The sequence below is a fragment of the Eleutherodactylus coqui genome, chromosome 1, assembly GCF_035609145.1.
Source record: "Eleutherodactylus coqui strain aEleCoq1 chromosome 1, aEleCoq1.hap1, whole genome shotgun sequence".
Lineage (NCBI taxonomy): Eukaryota > Metazoa > Chordata > Amphibia > Anura > Eleutherodactylidae > Eleutherodactylus > Eleutherodactylus coqui.
In genome coordinates, this window is record NC_089837.1 from 171,915,556 (window position 1) to 171,930,809 (window position 15,254).

Here is a 15,254-nt window from a genome sequence, read left to right on the forward strand (position 1 = left end):
AAATATAACGATGGTGTCAACATTTTAAATGTGTTTTTGATTATGCAGCAATCAATTGCATCATCTATAAATAAATCAAGATTCTATAAAAATTAAAACGATAAATAATATAAAAACTAGGTGTATTGTCCCTATTATATATATTACAATAATGATAATGATGGCTATAAGTGTTGTCGGAAGTTCCCCATAGAAATAATCGGAAATGATTGAAATGTATGACATGAAGACATATAATTATATAAACCCCTACATGCATCAATTCAAAGAATACAACAATATCAATAAATAAAAATGAATAAAATCAATAAAAAATGTAATCGCAGAGGGCTGATGGGATGCCATGGCAACAAGATGCCAGATGCTGGTGTTCCAGCTTGCCGTTGCTTATGATTGCTATTACAAGTGATAAGGCATTGCAGTACAGATATCCTGCAATGCCTTATCATACCAATCATAGCTGCTGTGGTCCTCTACGGGGATTAAAAAAAAAATAATAATAATGTTATATATATATATATTTTAAAAATTCCACATTTCGTATCATCAAATCCCAAATTGTACGATAATTTAAACACAGTATTTATCTTGCATGTGATCTAAAGCCGTAGGTACCCCAAAATGGCAGCAAAAAAACTTTGTCACACAAAAAAAAAGTCCTCACAGAGCTCCGAACATGGAAAAATAAAAGTTATAGGGCTTTGAATGCAGTGATGCCAAAAAAATTACAAAGCAAGGGGTTTTATTGTGGAAAAAAATTTAAAAAAATATTTTTTTTATCATTGACAGAAAAAAATGTATGTTTTATGCTCCTTGATTAACGCTTAAGGCCCATTTACACGGATGTCATATTTCTGTATTAATGAGTTTTCTGGTTCGGTGACGTTTTTCATGTTTCCTCTTTCTGCCCTCTGGATAGGTGATAACTGATAGATCGGTCAGGGTCCGACTGCCGGCATCCCCACCTATCGCCAGAATGCTAGTCTGCAGAATGAACTGAGCGGTGGCCGTATATACAAGCTGCTGCTCTATTTATTGCAGTAGGACTGCTAAAGGGGGCCATTTGAAGTTCTTTGAGCCACCACTTTGTTTATTTGGGAACCCTCAGGACCGCTATTCTGGCGATCAATGGGGGGTCCCAGCAGTAGGACCCCCGCTGATCTATCAGTTTTCAAAACATTTTACCAAATCAGAAAACCCCTTTTAACTCTATTCGTTCCCATCTCAGTGGCTGTGTGTGTATACATATATTACTGTTTGTATATATAATAGTCACACAAATGTAGAATAATCATCCGAATCCTGCTGCAGCATTTGGTTGGGTTCAAATAGCGCAAAATGATTATCGGTGTGGACTTTCTGTAAGGCGAATGAGCAGCATTTACAATATAAGCTGCAGATTTCACCTTTTTGAATCCAAAGGGTGAAATCTACGGCAAGTCATTAAAATCCACACCATTAAACGGTCAATTAAACGGCTGCTAATCTTTGTGTGACTTGGTTGCTTACGACTCCAGGTGACCCGCTCGCTGGCGCTCCTTGAGGCTGTGGCTGACGCTGGCTTCCCTGCTGACAGCTGCAGATCACTGGTCCTATCAGGTAATAATCCAGTCCTTAATGTTTGTTCCTTGCCTCTTCTTTCTTCTTCATCTGCCACTGTCACCATTTCTCCTCTTCTGGCTTCTCCAGCTGTTCCTGGCAAAGTCCAATCCAGTTGGGTTAACTTGTCAGCAGCACCAACAGTTCTCATCTGGCTGCAAGATGGCGTCTGACTGACCAACTGCCACTTTTCCTCTGGAAGCCCCGCCCACTTCAGGCTCCGCCCACCTGACTGCACTGCAGAGGATAACTGTTAAGTCTTGTCTTACAAGAACTAAATTACAGGGCCGCAATTGCTCCATTATAATAATGAAAAAATATATATAGGAATGTAAATGATGATCCAAGGACTTTAAGTAGGTTGGCCGCACACAGCGCATTTTTCATATATATAATCAATAATGATCGTTATCACTGGTTTAACTTGTACAACGCATGTATGTCATACAAACACATGCTTTACATCTGGGTTTCATACCCCACAAACTCCACGCAGCGAGATCCCAGCTTTGGGGCTCATTCACACGGGCGGATGCTCTTTTGGTCTGTGTGTAATTGGTGCATCTGAAGGCCCAGCTGATGTCACCTCTTCTTCACACTGTCTTCTGGTGTAAATACAGTGAATACGCATGAAACCGCTGAAGTGTCGTTTTTCTACACTTCTATAGATTGGAATGTGTAATTTTGGTCTGTATATACGAACCGCAATAAGAAATGCCGCCCTTCTCATGCACGTCTGAATAAACTAATGCAAAGCAATGGTGTTGTCTGTTATTTCTGTGAAACAGCCGGACAGTAAATGCTCGTGTGAAGGAGGTTTTAAGTCGGGTTAACACATTCTGGTTAAAAAGAAAAACTTATCAGACATGCAGCTCTTTTTCAATCGGTAGTTTATGACTGATTCAGTAAATAAACTACTGTAATATAGCATGGGGAGAGGAACCCCCAACATGGAGAGACATCTCTGATAGGAGGCGCTCATATTGATAAGGTAGGTGTTCCTCAGCACCACCTACTAATTGGCAGACTGCTCCTTGGAGACCACACAGTACATCGCGCCTTGCAAGAGGGCCGCCGGAGCCCTGGCGGTGGTGCAGCTCCAGGCGGTGATCCCCTGGGAGGCTTCCTTGGAGGGGCACTAATCATAGTGCGTTTTGCGGGAGGGCCCTGAGGCCTGCTGCAATAGCTCAGTGCCTCTTGTCTGCGGTTGTCCCTTGACCTGTACACATGTGGGGGGGACTTGAGACTGCGAGGGAGTATATTTCAGCCCTGGGCCTACGACTCATATATATATAGGTTGCTGCCTCTGATACATGGGACACCATATTATATACAGGCCTACTGACAGCAGCATCATTACAGAAAGCAGAGACTTTGTTTGCACGTGGCAGTAAAATAACAACTGGAGTTGCTGATATTTCTTATCCACCTTGCTCACAGCATTGAACCAGGCAATGCCTACTGCTTATCTCACATATTAGATATGTTAACCACAACCTTTGCAATCTGGACACTGGCTGGGAGGTGAGTATTGCAAGGGTTTTTTTTTTTTTGGTTTTTTTTTTAAACCTCACTCGAGAATAAGCCGAGGGGGGCTTTTTCAGTATAAAAAAATGTGCTGAAAAACTAGGCTTATACTCGAGTATATATGGTATCTTTTCATCCTCCTTTGTGGTGGAGAGGGCCCATTGTGTCCCTGCACTACACCTATGCTGTGGGCCCCTTCATGACCATTACTAGCCAGACTCCTGAACTGTGGAGACCGTGATACTGCTATGTGCCAGATGTGACTGAAAGGCTCTACTGAATACAACTTTTCAGCAGACCTACAGAAGCAAAGAGCCACTTTTGTAGAAGGCCTGAAGCTTGGGGTCTAAGGGTGTGGGATGAATGCCTGAAGTCAGGACCTGAGGGTATAGGACAAAGGCAAGAAGCTGGGGCCGGAGGTGGTAGGGCAGAAGCCTGAAGCTCCTGGGCCTGAGGGTGTAGGGCGGCAGCCTGGGCCTGTACTATATGGTCTAATTTTCTGGGTAATTTATGTGCTATTTATCCGTCCAATATTTGCTTAGTTTTGCTTTATGGTATCTGGGCTCTGTCTGCATTTAAGCCGTAGCGGAATCCGTCTCTGACCCTGGCCGGCGACCCTGCGTATCTATCTGCTTTCTTCATTATCTGTACTGCGGATGGTCCGGACGGCGAGCTGTCGGACATGTGCAGTACATCCACAGATAGTAGAGATGGCAGCAGTCAGGTGCAAATAAAAAACGTTTATTCCTCCCAGTGCAAAAACGTTTCAACTCAATTGAGTCTTTTTCAAGTACTTGAATAAACGTTTTTTATTTGCACCTGACTGCTGCCATCTCTACTATCTGTGGATTTACTGTAACTTTGGTCTGCACTGGATCCAGACCTCTTAAGCTGGCTCTGCATGATACCTGTCCGGCCCTATATGGGTGAATAATGTGCTGTTGGCATTCACTTTATATTTTTCAAATGTTTATTTTTCCTGTGCTGGCGCTAGGCGATGACATGGGTACCCGCAACCTATCTGTAATGTCAATTGTGGAAGGGCTGCAGGTCGAACGGCTTCGATTGACTTTAATGGTAGCCGTCCGTGTGAAATCTGCACTAAAATAGAACATACTGCGACTTTTCCTCCGCGAGTGGAAATCGCAATTGATTTCTGCTCATATGCTGGAAGAAGCACTTTTCCATAGCATGTTACGAATGGTATTTCCTGAGGATCGACGGTGCCACGGATTCCGCAACGTAAATCCATTTGTGAGCAGACGTCCTTAGGGCTAAAGCCAAGGGACGGATTATCGCTGTAGAATTCCCAGCCAGACATTCGCCACAAATTCTGCAGCACTGTCCGTCTATAGACATGCTGTGCTAGACTATTATCCCCCGCCCACGAGCAGAAATAAACTGTGTGATTTTCCCCCCCACTCGCGGGGGAGAACCGCATTGTCAATGTAAGCCGTCCATTCCGCGATACTTCTGCTGTGAGCATAGCGGAAGTACCATGAGAATCTGCATCACCGCCCAGCACATCATGTGCATGTGAGCCAGGCGAGACACTCGTGGCGGATCTGGAGAGGTGAATATAGGGTCTCTGGGGGGCACCAGGTCTGATTCCGCTGTGCTATTTCGCAGGTGGAATCCAACACAGCCGTGGGCATCAGCCCTCTGTTGGACACTGTGCTTGGTACTTTGGTATTCAGGTCCAGTTCAATCATGCACACTTCACATTTATGAAATAAATAGTATACTCTGTTACCTTATTACTTTTATGCAGCTCTCTGATATCTTGAAAGCCTCAATTTCGAAATTATAGATTTCAGCGACTGTCCTTTTCCAGACTTCTGACTCTCTTTCACTGGCTGTGCATAAAACTCTGCTATTGTATATCATATGTATCCTATATATATCCTATGTGTGTAGAAACCTAGATACATAATGGCTAAAATAACTAATTCACATCTTTTTCTGCTTCTTGGAGCTTTTTGTTCTATATGTAATCAATAAAACACAAAAAGAACAAAACTGTAAAGCTACAGAATGATCAAGTATTCCACAGAAGAGAAGGCCGGTCTCTAAAGGCATTGGAGATCAAAGTTGTTCTTATTGGACTTTACTACTTTTCTGATTTCTGTAATTTCTGCATGTACATGTTTTGTGTGTTTATTATAGGGTACCATAGATATCACTCATGGCATTATGCATTCCTTTATTTATGTATTGATTTATTGTATTATCCATCCACACATTTGTGCTCTTTGCATCATGATTAGGATTTTGATTACTGTATCCTTAGATTTATATTACCTGATTATTACTTCACGACCAACATTTTGATACCACATGATCGTTTATGCCTCAAAACTACATTTATATATTCAACATCCATCATTCTAGATATACTTTCACTTATCATTCACATTCCATCTTTTACTCCATGTCATTTCAATCCGAATCCATACATTTATCATCACCGTACACGATTATGTCTGATTCCGTCACAACTTTATATGTACCCAACGCTTTATTTTAACTATTGCTTTTTTCATTGTTGTATGGCATTGCATGTTATTTCACGTGTTTACCCAAAATGATTATCCTATTCACTGATTCTGGTTATGTACCTCTGTTCTCTTCTACTTCCCTTTCCTTTTCCCTCTGGACATTATTTTCAACACATATGTATAGTCTGTCATTTATAGTATTTGATGAACAGGCTTCTTTTCCTTTTAAACGTGTTTTATTGAAATAAAGGCTGTCTTCAGCTCTTTGCTATAAAGACGTTTCGTTGGAGGTCTGGGCCGTGTACTAGGCCTTTTATCTGGTATTTCACATTGTTCTCCCACCCCCTCTGGGTCAGGTGTCTACCTGGTTGGCAGCACCTCTTTTTCATCCTTACCTACCTCTCTAGCCACAGGCACCTACCTGAGTTTGTGCCACCTCCCTTCTACTTACATTGTATTGAAGACCATTGCTTCTGCTGGGCTTTGACTAACTTATATTATAGTTTTCTGTTTGTAAGAATGTAGACCCCTAGGCGCACGCAGCACTGACCGTCAGGAGCCGGGACTAGATGAAGATTGCTCTTAATGAGAACCTGAACGCAACAGCTAATTGTGAAAAGAAAAAAAAAAGCCCCCAAGCATTCTCCCAGTTGCGTCCCACTCCTATGATGTTGCCTTTACCTTGATAGAACCTTTTGTGGGGAAGAGGCTTTCCCTTATACTTTAAATAACAAGACAAAGTAGCCTACCTACAGTATATACAACTAGACCCCTTATTCTACAGCAAGGGTCCTTATGTGTAAAACACTGAGCTCCAACTCTATGGAGGCATTCTAATTAATAGAGCAGACAATTATTGACCATCAAATAGAGCTGAACAGCAATTGCTAAACAGTTGACTTGTAATTTTATTAACTCGGTAGATGGGTTTTATTATATACTAGCTTACCCGTCGCGCGTTGCTGCGAAGACAGACAGACAGACATACATACATACATTCGTGTTTATATATCTAGATAACAACCAATCACAGCGCAGCTTTCAAGTTACCTCAGCGGTATAATATATAACAACCAATCACAGCGCAGCTTTCAAGTTACCTCAGTGGTATAATATATAACAACCAATCACAGCGCAGCTTTCATGCTACCTCAGTGGTATAATATATAACAACCAATCACAGCACAGCTTTCATGTAACCTGAGTAGTATAAGTAGCAACCAATCACAGCACAGCTTTCATGTTGCATCAGCAGTATAATATATAGCAACAAATCACAGCACAGCTTTCATGTTACCTCAGCAGTATAAGAAATAGCAACCAATCACAGCACAGCTTTCTTTTTACCTCAGCATTATCAATATCCAGCAATTGTCAAGCAAAACATTCGGCGGATGCATCATTTTGTAGTTGAACACGCATCCCGTTGCTCATAATGCCTTTTGCTTTCGTGCTTGAGATGGAAATCAAATGATCTTTGTCTGGGGAGCATAACTGTCGATAATGCTCACACGCGCGCCACCTATCGTAGGATAGTTGTACTATGCCAGTAATCTTCCCAGGAGTGTACTCAGCAACTTCCCAAAGTTTCATGGTGATTGGATGAATGGTGTAGTAATGCATAAAGGACAAACAGAAAGACAGACATACATTCATTTATATATATATATAGATGACATCAGGAAGTGAGAGAATTAGATTCCGTACGTAAAATTTGGACGCTAATTCTTTTGCGCTTAGAATTAAATAATCGAGTTGGGACCCATTAGCTTTTCCTATTTATGACATAATCAATGCTCGAGCCATATTTCAAGTATCTGTGACATTGGGAAGTGATGGAATTAGATTCCGTACGTAAAATTTGGACGCTAATTTTTTTGCGCTTAAAATTGAATAATCGAGTTGGGACCCATTAGCTTTTCCTATTTATGACCTAATCAATGCTCGTGCCAAATTTCAAGTTTCTATGACATCGCGAATGAGAAAATTAGATTCCGTACGTAAAATTTGGATGCTAATTCTTTGGCGCTTAGAATTGAATAATCGAGTTGGGACCCATTAACTTTTTCTATTTATGACAGAATCCATGCTCGGGCCAAATTTCAAGTTTGTATGACATTGGGAAGTGAGAAAATTAGATTCCTTACGTAAAATTTGGACGCTAATTCTTTGGCGCTTAGAATTGAATAATGGAGTTGGGACCCATTAACTTTTCCTATTTATGACATAATCAATGCTCATGTTAAATTTCATGTTTCTATGACATCGCGAAGTGAGAAAATTAGATTCCGTACGTAAAATTTGGACGCTAATTCTTTGGCGCTTAGAATTAAATAATCGAGTTGGGACCCATTAACTTTTCCTATTTATGACCTAATCAATGCTCGTGCCAAATTTCATGTTTCTACGACATTGGGAAGTGAGAGAATTGGTGGCAATGATGGAAATCAAACAATCTACGTGGGGAGGGGGCGTAACTGTCGACGCTCGCACGCGCGCCATTTATCATACGATAGTTGTACTATGCCTATAATCTTCCCAGGAGTGTACTCAACAACTTCCCAAAGTTTCATGGCGATCGGATGAATGGTGTAGTAGCGCATAAAGGACAGACAGACAGACACGCATACATTCAATTTTATATATATAGATGACATCAGGAAGTGAGAGAATTAGATTTCTTATGTAAAATGTGGATGCTAATTATTTTACGCTTAGAATTGAACAATCGAGGTGGGACCCATTATCTTTTCCTATTTATGACATAATCAATGCCCGTTCCAAATTTCATGTTTCTATGATACCAAGAAGTGAGCGAATTAGATTCCGTACGTAAAATTTGGACGCTAGTTATTTTGCGCTAGAATTGAATAATCGAGTTGGGACCCATTAACTTTTCCTATTTATGACATATTCAATGCTTATGGCAAATTTCATGTTTCTATGACTTTGGGAAGTGAGAGATTTAGATTATGTACGAAAAATTTCGCCGCTAATTCTTTTGCGCATAGAATTGAATAATCGAGGTGGGACCCATTAGCTTTTCCTATTTATGACATAATCAATGCTCGTGCCAAATTTCACCTTTCTATGACACCGGAAAGTGAGAAAAATACATCCTGTACGTAAAATTTGGACACTAATTCTTTTGCGCATAGAATTAAATAATCGAGTTGGGACCCATTAGCTTTTCCTATTTATGACATAATCAATGCTCGTGCCAAATTTCACGTTTCTATGACACCGGAAAGTGAGAAAATTACATTCCGTACGTAAAATTTGGCCGCTAATTCATTTGCGCATAGAATTGAATAATCGAGTTGGGACCCATTAGCTTTTCCTATTTATGACATAATCAATGCTCGTGCCAAATTTCACCTTTCTATGACACCGGAAAATGAGAAAATTACATTCCATATGTAAAATGTGGACGCTAATTATTTTACGCTTAGAATTGAACAATCGAGGTGGGACCCATTAGCTTTTCCTATTTATGACATAATCAATGCTCGTGCCAAATTTCACCTTTCTATGACACCGGAAAGTGAGAAAAATACATCCCGTACGTAAAATTTGGACGCTAATTCTTTTGCGCATAGAATTGAATAATCGAGTTGGGACCCATTAGCTTTTCCTATTTATGACATAATCAATGCTCGTGCCAAATTTCACCTTTCTATGACACCGGAAAATGAGAAAATTACATTCCGTATGTAAAATGTGGACGCTAATTATTTTACGCTTAGAATTGAACAATCGAGGTGGGACCCATTAGCTTTTCCTATTTATGACATAATCAATGCTCGTGCCAAATTTCACCTTTCTATGACACCGGAAAGTGAGAAAAATACATTCCGTACGTAAAATTTGGACGCTAATTATTTTGCCCATAGAATTAAATAATCGAGTTGGGACCCATTAGCTTTTCCTATTTATGACATAATCAATGCTCGTGCCAAATTTCACCTTTCTATGACACCGGAAAGTGAGAAAAATACATTCCGTACGTAAAATTTGGACGCTAATTCTTTTGCCCATAGAATTAAATAATCGAGTTGGGACCCATTAGCTTTTCCTATTTATGACATAATCAATGCTCATGCCAAATTTCACGTTTCTATGACACCGGAAAGTGAGAAAAATACATTCCGTACATTAAATTTGGCCGCTAATTCTTTTGCGCATAGAATTGAATAATCAAGTTGGGACCTATTAACTTTTCCTATTTATGATATACTCAATGCGCGTGCCAAATTTTAAGTTTCTATGACATTGGGAAGTGAGAGATTTAGATTATATACGTTAAATTTGGACGCTAGTTCTTTTGCGCTAGAATTGAATAATCGAGTTGGGACCCGATTACTTTTCCTATTTTGGAGATATTCTATGCTTGTGCCAAAATTCATGTTTCTACGACATCGGGAAGTTGGAGAACTTTTGGCGAGTCAGTCAGTCAGTCAGGTACTGAGTCAGTCAGTGAGTCAGTGAGGGCTTTCGTCTTTATATATATAGATACTGAGGAGAATCTAGCGCTCTTCTATTTGTATATACTGAAGAGTATCTACCTCACCTCTACGTGTATATACTGAGGAGAATCACCTCACCTCTACGTGTATATACTGAGGAGTATCTACCTCACCTCTACGTGTATATACTGAGGAGAATCACCTCACCTCTATGTTTATATACTGAGGAGAATCACCTCACCTCTACGTGTATATACTGAGGAGAATCACCTCACCACTATGTGTATATACTGAGGAGAATCACCTCACCTCTTTGTGTATATACTGAGGAGAATCTACCTCACCTCTGTGTGTATATACTGAGGAGAATCTACCTCACCTCTATGAGTATATACTGAGAATCTACCTCACCTCTATGAGTATATACTGAGGAGAATCTAACGCTCTTCTATTTGTATACACTGAGGAGATTCTACCTCACCTCTGTGTGTATATACTGAGGAGATTCTACCTCACCTCTGTTACTTGTAGTGCTCCTGAATACAATGTGCCTCTGGCTTTGACTTCTAGCTAATTTTAAAAAAAATCAATTATTTATAAAGCGTAGTTAACTTAACCAGGAGTAATGATGACCACTACTATTGCTTGCCCACCCACCAGACTTGGTCAGTGGCAGTGCCCTAGCAGTACCCCATTTAGTGTATATTGGTGACATCCGTTTCTTCTGCACATGTGAACAGCCTTACATTTATCAATATTGAACTTCGTTTGCCATTTTTATATCCAAGCCCCCCGCTTATCTAGGTCCATTTGCAGCAGTACATTGTCCTCTGTTGTATTACTTATCGTATCATTTCATATCATCTGCATAGTTTGACTACATTTAAAACATTATAGTCAATGGATCCGTGAAATGCTACGTTTTCATCCGTTTTATTTACAAAAACAAAATCTACGTTTCACAGAAGGTCATATGCCAGGGAAGACAGCCTCTAACAGGAAGAAGACTGTGGCCCTCCAACTCAAACATACTTATTGTATCTCTGAATCTGAAGTTTTCTTCTAGCTGTTGTTGACCTTCAACATTTATCATTTATCAGTTTAATTCTACTTACACTCACTGCAAATAAAATAAAGTCACACACCTAGGAATTGTTAGAATAAAATCAGACTTCATATATGTGTGATTGTAACGCTGATATAAGTAAGGGATTACAATGTCAGAGCTAAATGGTAATTTATTGCGGATAACTGAACACTTGAAGGGAGGCTCTAGTACCCTGTTGGGTCACTTCTGACTTGGAAGCAAGGAGGCATACAGGTTCTGTATGGTATCCTGCGTCATATCGCTCCACATCTAGATCGTGCAAACTGGTAGACTGTCAATGTTGGCATACAAGGTGGGCCAAAACATGTTCTACTGGTGATAAATCTGGTGACCGGGCAGTCCAAGGAAGTGTGACAATGTTGTGGAGGCATTCCTGTGACACCTTTGTTTTATGTGGCCCAGTATTATCCTGCTGGAAGATGCCTGTTGGAAGCCGCCATGAGAGGAACACATGTGGCTGCAGGAGGTCCTGAATATATAACTGAGCTGTCTTTGTACCTTGTACGACTACCTTGGGTAACCTACTGTCGTATGCGATGACCCCCACAGACCATCACACCAGCATTGGATTCTGTATGCCAGGCTTGCTTTCACATTTATCAAAGTTGTCATTATAGACTTTGATTTTTTGCACAGGGAATTAGCCATACTAGAACATAAAAATCCTTCCTCAGTTTCCACATAGATGGAAGCGTACAATTATCTAAAATGTCTTTGTATGCTGTACCATTAACATTGCCTTTTCACTGGAAATAAAATACCTAGCCCAAACTGTAGAACTCATACCCATGCCATCTCCGCGGCCAGTACAGCAGGTACCATGCATTCCAGTAGGTAGAGTTCCCTGGGTATCCACGAAACCCAGACTCACCCATCAGACTGACAGATTATGAAACCTGATTCTTCACTCAATTGCGCACATTATCCCGGCTCCAGGGTCCAGTGTCAGCATGTTTTACCACAACAGCCAATGCTGGACATTGCACATGGTGATTTCAGACTTGTATGCAGCTGCTTGACCAAGGAAACCCATTTCATGGAGCTCCTGATGCACACTTCTAGTGCTAATGATCCTTTGCCAAAACACTCACATATAAAAGTTATATTAAAAAAAAGACCCCACAGCATATCACCCTAACCTAGAAATGATCACGGCAGTGACAGCTATAGGCCTTAGTCACACGGGCGTTATTTCGCGTAATTTGCGCATGCGGTGTTTTTTTAAAACCATTGCTTTGCAATGGTATCGGACACATGAGCCCTTTTTATGCGCTCGTCCGATAAATTATAGAACAGAAATCGCAGATCGCACCTATCTGCGATCTGCAATTTCTGTTCTCTTCTCTATATGCGCTCAATGGGGCCGGCGGCAGCAGCGCCGACCCCCATTGAGAGCATATACTAGACAAATCATTCTTCTCTGCCACAGCTGTAACAGCTGTGGCAGAGAAGAACGATGTTTGCCCATTGCATTCAATGGAGCCGGCAATACAGCCGGCTCCATTGAAAGCAATGGGCTGCCGGCATGCGCGGGATGAATTGTCGGGAAGGGCTTAAATATATAAGCGCTGAGCCAATCAAGGGCAGCTTTGAGTCATACCCCCTTCACACCCACTGCAGGCCGGCCGCGCTGAACTCCGGCTGCCGGGACAAGGTGAGTATATATTTTATTTTTTATTTTAACACATTTCTGGATCAATTGCAGGGAAGGGCTTATATATATAAGCCCTTCCCGACAATTCATCCCGCGCACGCCCGCAGCGCATTGCTTTCAATGGAGCCGGCTGTATTGCCGGCTCCATTGAATGCAATGCGCTGGACAGCTCCTGCCCGTTTCTAATGAAACGCGGCTAGGAGCAGATTTTCGAGCGATTTTTGTGCCCTGGTCACGCAATTTGCGGATGCGCATCCGTCATGCGATCCGCAAATCGCGTGAAAAAACGCCCGTGTGACTAAGGCCATAAGCAGAATAATACACCCTCGCACACTGCAAAAAGTGTTCAGGAATGGTTATAGCAACATGACAAAGTTCAAGGTATTGACTTGACCGGCAAATTCCCAGGCAGATCGAGCATCTGTGAGATGTGCTTGAAGAACTAGTCCGATCTATGGAGGCGCCACCTTGCAACTTACAGGCCTCTCTCCAACATGTGCTTGTAAAAACGCTGTGCTTTTTAATGCTGCGTTTACTGCATTTTCAGCTGTTTTTGATAGCATTTTTATAGCATTTTTGATAGCGTTTGACTGCATTTTCATCATAGTTATAAACGCAGCTGATAATGCCAGAACTGAAGAAACGCAGTCAAAAATGCAGTAACCACATTCTACCGCTGCTGAAAACGCGCGCTATTCATTTCTAACGGCAAAGCATCGCGTTTTAGGGTGACTACCCACTAGCGTTTTTTTTCACTGCGAAATTCGCAGCGTTTTTTTTTTCCTGCAGGGGGGCTATGGGACTTGTAATATTAAAATCGCGATAGCGCAAAATCGCGATTTACCGTGAAATCGCGATTTGCGCGATTGCGATTTTAGCTTTACAAGTCCCATAGCCCAAAGACCCCTGCAGAAAAACAAAACGCTGCGAATTTCGCAGTAAAAAAAACGCTAGTGGGTAGTCACCCTTAAATGAAAATAGCTCAGGCAGCACTCGAAAAACACAGCGTTAAAAACGCTGCATTTTAGCCCATGTCTGAGACGCCCCATTGAAATCAATGGTAGTGATTGACAGCGTTTAACACTGCGCTGAAAACACGGCGTTAAAGGCTGGAAAGATTTCCTGTGTGAGAGTGGCCAAGGGACCTCTCAGACAGGAAGGAATATTCTGCAACAGCATTGTGGAATATGCCCTCCTGCGGAATATTCAGACCCCCAAAATCCACACTGCAGATTTTGGTGCGAAATTGAAAACAGTAGAATGCTGCTGGCAATTCCCCATGAAAATCCGCAGTGAGCAGCACAGGTTTTGGTGAGAAATTCAAGGAAAGCAAATTCTGCAACAATGCCATTATCTTGTGCCAGATACCACAGACACCTCGATAGGTTACAGCTGTTTTGGTGGCACGAGCAAGACCAGCACAATATTAGGCACTTGGTTTTAATGTTTTATGTTCGCTGCCTAGAGCAGTAGGCATGTATAATACATACAGCACCTCTCCAAAAGTCCATCCGTTTCTCTAGATTAGATTTTTTCTGACAAATATTCCATTCCATCATATATTATGCGTACTTTCTTTGAGAGGACCACTCCTAGAAGACACTTTCACAATGCAATTTTGGGTGGTTGGTTTCATTTAGTTAAAGCCACAATATAACTTCAGAGTTAAATGACTGTTTAGGTCTTATGGAATCAGCTGACACTGCAATTCTTTCCTCATGTCTTTCCTCTTGCTCATGTTTTATATACTCTTGGTTTACAGATTTCTTGAAACTGCAGCCAATTTTTATGTAAAACCAAAAATAGGTGAAAAGGAGGTCTCGCCAGGCTCTTTCTTTTCTATTTGGCATGAATTTAGTACTGATTTTAAAGATTGCTGGAAAAAGGAGAACAGGCTGATTTTGCAAGAAAAGTAAGTCACTTACCAGTGCTTTATAAATGATTTACTATTTCTGGTACTAATCTTTTTTTTATTCCGTTTTAATAAATATGTATATGTATTTTGTTTATAGATAGAATAGATGTGATAATGTTTTGCTAAACTACTTTAGGATGGTTTCACATCTGCGCTCGGGGTTCCTCTTTCCTGCTCCATTAGGGGAATCCCCATGGCCGAATGGCTCCATCTCTGGATGGAACTGAACAGGCCCGGACAAACCCCGTTGACTATAATGGGGTCCGTTCACTTTCTGCACAGCTGGACGGAAGAAAAAGGATTGCATGCAGATCTGGTATTTTGATCCAGATCTGTGACGGAACCCCTAGCCGAAGGATGTGAAACGGGCCTTAGGAAGACAGTAGAGGTGTGCATAGAAATCATAAGAGCCCTGAGAGCTGTTATGTGCTGAGAAATAATTCTATACATGGTATCATTGTGGCTGCAGTAGGCTGCACTCCCACAT

The 15,254-nt window shown here is 41.2% G+C and overlaps 1 long non-coding RNA gene across 1 annotated transcript in view; it reads left to right on the forward strand.

The window, feature by feature from the left end:
• Positions 1-15,254, forward strand: part of LOC136628082 (uncharacterized) — a 407,320-nt gene that overhangs the window by 19,975 nt on the left and 372,091 nt on the right. Inside the window, exons 2-3 of the long non-coding RNA XR_010792846.1 lie at positions 1,518-1,599; positions 14,615-14,764. This is a non-coding gene — a long non-coding RNA (uncharacterized lncRNA). The remainder of the gene's footprint in view (positions 1-1,517; positions 1,600-14,614; positions 14,765-15,254) is intronic.